Source organism: Phaseolus vulgaris, chromosome 8, assembly GCF_051622355.1.
Source record: "Phaseolus vulgaris cultivar YP4 chromosome 8, ASM5162235v1, whole genome shotgun sequence".
Lineage (NCBI taxonomy): Eukaryota > Viridiplantae > Streptophyta > Magnoliopsida > Fabales > Fabaceae > Phaseolus > Phaseolus vulgaris.
In genome coordinates, this window is record NC_143505.1 from 50,500,692 (window position 1) to 50,507,538 (window position 6,847).

A 6,847-nucleotide genomic window follows, 5' to 3' on the forward strand; every position below is an offset into this window, starting at 1 on the left:
TGGATAAGAAAAATATATAGATGAATGATTATTAATAATCATTAAAGTGTGTCTGACATGACACACCTGATGAAAGAATTTTAGTTTGTTTGTTCGACAAATCAAATCATATTCCTTATCATTGTAAATCAAAATGGTAAATTTTAAAAAATTTATAAAATTTATTTATTAAATCAGAATTCAACCCTCCCTTATTGTGATTTTTTTGTTTTTCACAGGAAGTCTAGAAAGTGTTGGAGTGGGACACAAGGTGAGTTTTATTGACGTGGTTCAATGTTTGCAATTTATACATGTGGTTCGTCCCCTTATCACCATCAATGGTCGCATGGATGTCGTCTTCATCCTCATTGCAAAGAGCGAAGACTTCATTGGGAAGAACAACAAACTCATGCTCTTGTGGTTGTTCTTGAGAGTTATTTGTATTAATATTCGTTTAGGCTAAGATGCATACCATTGAATAGTTGGGTATATGATTGAATATGGTCTTTCTTGTCCCCAAGATGTGGACGGATGGGTGCATTAAGGTTAAATGTGGGAAGGTGTTGTGATTGGTGGAATAATAATTATGATTGGTGATCATAGAGGGTTGAACTTGTGGTGAATGTTTGTAATGAAAAGATGGTGATGCAGAGTAATGTGTGGGCTATGATTGTGTTGAGTAAGATGCAAACCTTTGAAAATTTCAGATTCAATTTGTAGTTCAATGGAGTCATATATATCGAAGAACGCCTCATCATCGTCGTCCTCGATCATCTCAATGGTGATGTAATGACTTAGCCTCCATCGAGTCTAGTTGGGTAACAGAAGTGCATCGTGGTCACCCTTTCTTCTGCTTCCCTATATGAGGATGACTTCTTTCATCCCTTGTAGGGTGATGCCTCTTTTGAGGGCAACTACTTTAGGTGTTGTGGAAGTAAATGTAACTCCTTCAATGGGCATTCTTTTATTAATCTTTCATAATGCATAATGACATATATAAGCCATTTTTTACAAGAAATACAATAATGGGTGTGTAATTGAAGCGAAAAGATGGAGAAATTGAAAGCAGGAATCATGGTGAATTTCTTTGTAAGTAGGAAATGAGAACACATGGTTTGTATATATAATTGTGTTCATGCCTTTTGATATGTGTCAATGTGCATGTCTTTGGAGTGACACATTGTTTAATACATGTTAGCGATCATTCGTTTGGAGTAACAAGTGGTGTAAGATGTGTCATTGTGCATTAGTTTAGAGTGACACATGGTGTAAGACGTGTTAGTGTGCATGTCTTTGGAGTGCCAAGATGTCTAATACATGTCAATGTCTATGCATTTGGAGTGACACGTGGTGTAAGATGTGTCAACATGCATGTGTTTAGAATGACATCTGGTGCATGACATGTCAGCATGCATGGCTTTAGAGTGACACATTATGTAACATGTGTCAATGATCATGTTATTGAAGTGACATGTGGTAAAAGACGTGTCAATGTGAATGTGTTTAGAGTGACACATGGTGTATGATGTGTCAATGTGCATGGGTTTGGAGTGACACATTATGTAACACGTGTCAACGTGCATGTGATTGGAGTGACACATTGTGGAAGAGGTGTCAGTGTGTATGTGTCATCGTTCCAGGATCGCGTTCCATCAAAGCATTGTTCATGTTCGAAGTGTTAGAATTAGAGGCCCTAAACAAGAGGGGGGTGAATTGTTTATGAAAGATTTTCGCAAGTATTAAAGGTAAAGTGAAAAGATATGAAGAATTAATCAATGAAAAAATTGTTTAGCCAATTAGAAAACTTTTTAACTTGATTCCAGAAAATCAACTTGTTGTTTTCACGAAATAACCAGTTGTTTATACTAGAAAATTTGAAAACCAAAAATAAAATAGTTTAATAAGTGTAAGGATAGAGAAATTCACACAAGATGTATATATTGGTTCACTCTTAACCAAGAGCTACATCTAGTCCTCAACTAACCACTGAGAATTCACTACATAATCAAACCTAGATTACAAAACACATATCAAAAGTGATGATCTTGAACCCCTTAAGAACACACACCACTTTTGGCAAACCACACAGTTTCCAGAAACACCTTCTGAAACTGCACCACACCAGAACACACAGAAATACAATGTTCAGAGAAGAAGAGAATATAATACACCTGGGTAAATCAAAGATTAAAGTTCAGAATTACAAGACAATCCTATTCTACACTTGAGATGATCCAATAGCTTCTTGAAATCTTGAAAACTGCTTTTGATTGATCTATCTTTCTTAGTTAATGCATAAGAGCGTAAAACAACCTTTTTATACTCCAATCAAATGGTCAAAGCAGTTAAATCAAAAACCAAAAGTTGTTGGAATCATTTAAAACAAATTGGAACCACTTAACATAATTTTGTTAAGGTTTTCAGAAAAATAACCAATTGAATTCTCGAAACAACCGGTTGAATTAGTTTAACAGCAAAGTCAAAACAAAGTCTAACTTTTCAAACTCATTTTAAAAGTCACTAAGTCTCAAACAATCGGTTGAATCAAAATTTCAACAGGTTGAAATTTCACACTCTTTAGAAAACTCATTTTTTCAAAAAGATTAAGATTAAATTAACTTTAGATCATCTTAAAGAGTTGATTAATAATTCAAAGATTACTAGAGACACGAAGAAAACCAACAACAAAGTCTTCAAGCATTCCTCTTGGATTCAGAGACATTAAAGCACCTTGTTCAACAAGAAGAACTTACATGGGAACATTGATAATTCTTTCACGCATGTTAATGGGGCAAGGTCAAAGGCTGACAATTGTCCAAAGCAACCCTGATCACTAAATTCATCATAGGATTGTGTCCCAATGAAGCATTGTTCATGTTAGGAGAACTTGTGTGGCTACGTTGACATGTCTTTCACGCGTGTCAATGGAACAGGTTCAAAGGTTGACAAGTGTCCAAAATAACCCTGAGAACTTGTGTGCCGATGTTGAGAGGTCCTTCACGCATGTTAGTAGGGTAGGTTTAAAGGTTGACAAGTGTCTATAACAACCCTAGTCACTAAACTCATCACAGGATCGCGTCCCTTCAAACAATTGTTCATGTCAAGAGAAATTGTGTGACAATGTTGGCAGGTCTTACATGCAAGTTAGTGGGGCACAATCAAAGGCTGGCAAATGTCTAAAACAACCTTTGCACTAAATTCGTCACAGGTCACACCCTATTGAAATGATTTTCATGCATGTCAAAGTAATTAGCTGACATTGACAAGTCGTTCACATATGTCAAGGGGCATGCACAAAGGATGGCAAGTGTCCAAACCAACCCAAGGCAACCATTCCCACCCCATGATGTGTACTTGTAAATGTGTGGTCCTCCCTCATACAACTACTACTAAAATTTATACCAAGCAAAATGGTTGTTGTGGAAGAACTTAATGCACATAATTCGTTTTTCATCTTTGTTCAATAAGAAGGTTGTATGCATTAAAGTTTCAGAATCCCAAATTTTGTGACATTTGTTCAATTGAAGTAGATAACTGGAAGTGATTTTATGTGCATAAATGGTAGAGAGGTTACTAACGTATTTAATTAGAAACATACGATGTTGTAAGCAAAGAATATAAGTGGTTTGTATTTCTAGTGATGAAGATGTGCACAACATGATTGGTTGGCACTCACAACTTTTGTCATACATTTTATGTCTTTGTTTGTTAAGTTGATGAGTTTAGCTAACATAAGAGCCTAGAAGAATATAAAAACAATGAGCGACCTGCAGAGGCACATATCCGACCTCCAAAAAGAAGTGGAATGACTTCAAGTCGAAGTCATCAAGGTTGGTTGGCTCTGTTCCGAGGCGACTCGATAGGCACAGGAGAAGACCAACCTCTACACCAGATTCATCAACTAGAAAGAGACATGAAGTCAAGATACCAAGAAGTTCGTCTTGGAAAGGAAGTGCTAAATCAAAACGAGGTTAACTAGAACAGAAACGTTGAAGGTTTGAAGAATGAGACAGTTGGTTCCTATGATGTGGGTTTTGAGGCTGGGTTTGAGCAAGCTGCTATTGTCCATCCTACCATTGACTTCTCTGAAGTGAACCCTTGTAATGCGGTGGTAGTTGGAAAGATAGTTAGAGACCTCTAAGACTTTTTTCTCTTTGTTTGAACTCTATATATTTTATTTGGAAATGTAGTGTATTTGTCTTGTTTGGATGTAATGTATTTGTCTTGTTTGGATTTTCGTTGTTTCTAATTTTGGGTTTATGAATTGTCAGTTGCGTATCTATTATCAATCATATTTGTGTTTTTTAGCACAATTGAAAATTTATTTAACCTTGAGTGTCTATGGGAAAATTAGAGTAACAACCTACCGTTCTTAGTTGGCAAGAAATGAAACTATGTATATTATATTTGTCCATGACTAAGTTAACTCTACCTTCTAACATACCAATCGTAATGAGAAATATAAATTTAAGTGAAATAGCTAAGTTAGGGAAATAAACCTGAGCTTCGATTGACAAGCAAATACAAGTAGGTTGGTGAAGTGGTTCAAAGTTGATCGAGAAGGTAGATTCATATATCATCTCATGCGAAATAGTAAATCCAAGTTGTCTTGGTAGGATAGGTAGATCCAAATATCATTGCAACCAAAATAAATCTGAGTTGTTTTGGTCAAAAAAATAGATCCAAATATCATTGCAACTAGAATAAATCTGAGTTGTTTTGGTCGAAAAAATGGATCTGAATATCATTGCAATCAAAATCAATTTGATTTGTTTTAGTCGGAATAGTAGATCTGAATATCATTGCAACTAGAATAAATCTGAGTTGCTTCGGTCAGAAAGTAGATCCGAATATCATTGCAACTAGAATAAGTATGAATTGTTTTGGTTGGAAAAATAAATTTGAATATCATTGCAACCAGAATAAATCTATGTTGATTTGGTTGGAATAGTAGATTCAAATATCATTGCAACCAAAATAAATATGAGTTGTTTTGGTCGAAAAAGTAGATCTAACATTGCAACCATAATAAATCTGAGTTATTTTGGTAGGAAAAGTAGATCCGAATATCATTGCAACCAAAAAATATCTTAGTTGTTTTGATCAGAATAGTAGATCTGAATATCATTGCATCTAGAATAAATATGAGTTGTTTTGGTTGAAAAATTGGATTTGAATATATCATTGCAATCAAAATCAATATGAGTTGTTTTAGTTGGAAAAATAGATCCGAATATCATTGCAACCAGAATAAATCTAAATTGTTTTGGTCGGAAAAGTATATCTGAATATCATTGGAACCATAATAAATCTAAGTTGTTTTGGTCAAAAAAATAAATTTGAATATCATTGCAACCAAAATAAATTTGAGTTGATTTGGTCGGAATAGTAGATTCAAATATCATTGCAACCACAATAAATCTGAGTTGTTTTGGTCGAAAAAGTAAATCCGAATATCATTGCAACCAGAATAAATCTGAGTTGTTTTGGTTGGAAAAGTAAATCCGGATATTATTGCAACCAGACTAAATATGAGTTGTTTTGGTCAAAATAGTATATCCGAGTTGTTTGTTCTGACCTGCCCCATGATGGACACCAAATGTTCTCGTTGAGATAATCACTAGATCGCATCCTTGCAAGCTTTGTTGATTGGTTCCAAGGGATAGAAGGGGCTCCACATGCACAAGATTGATTAGATTCTCCGATGCTCAAGTGAGTAAGAATATATTGGATAAAGTGAGTATAATGTAAAATATGAGTTGAGTTTACTCCCTGAGTTTGATGGTATATTTTGTAGTCTTCATGGCCCTGGACAATTATCATTAGTTTTCACTTGCCTTCATGAAGCATAATTAGTTTTAATGATAATATTATGTAACAAAATTCGAGTAATATGTAAATAAATCAAAATATCATGTAATAAAGTTCAAATAATATGTAATAAAATCAGAGTATCAATGCAATCAGAGAGTAGCATTAATAAAATTCTAATAATATATAATAAAATCAGAGTATCTTATAATCAAAAGCATTACGTTAATAAAATCTGTATCTAGTGTGATAAATTCACTTTATTTATATTAAAAAAATCGAGACATTGTGTGGAAAAATAAGTGCATTTATTTTAATAAAATAATATATATTCAAATTAAGATTATTGGGTAGTGATAAATTTGTGGGATCTAATGAGTATATTGAATATTTTGATTAATTTCCATAAATCATGCTTTAGAAAATAATTGTGGGTCCTTCAAAAATTTCACACCTATTACATTTTATTATTGACTTTGGATCGGGTCAGTACATGTCCCGAGATCGTACAAGACTATTATTTAATTAATATTTTAAATTATTGTTTTATGAAGTAAGTAAAAAATATACACACACCTAAGTTAAATGAGTCGAGATGAGTCAACGTGATGAGTGGATGAAAGATATTTATATTAATATATTAGTAGAGAATGTTAGTACAAATTTTAGTCATATAAAGAATTAAACACAATCTCAATGATTGAGATAAACGAATATAAAGACATCATGTACTTTTTTTCTCACTCTGGTACATTTTCTGAAGTTGTACTTTTCAACAATCTTATTTCTTGAAAATAGTTTTTAAAAGTGTAACAGTTTTAAATTACACAATTAAACCCTTTATTATGTGCTCTCTGCACCAACACATAGCTTATTAACCTATTGATGCAACAGTATTTGTAAAAAAATGTGATAAAACAACATCATTATACAACAACACTCAATACTTGTTACATATTTAACATAGAGGTAAAAAATGAAGGAAAATAAAAAATATAATGATAAAACATGGAAAAAGTGTTAGTTAAGTAGTAAAAGGTTGAAAAACAAAAGATTT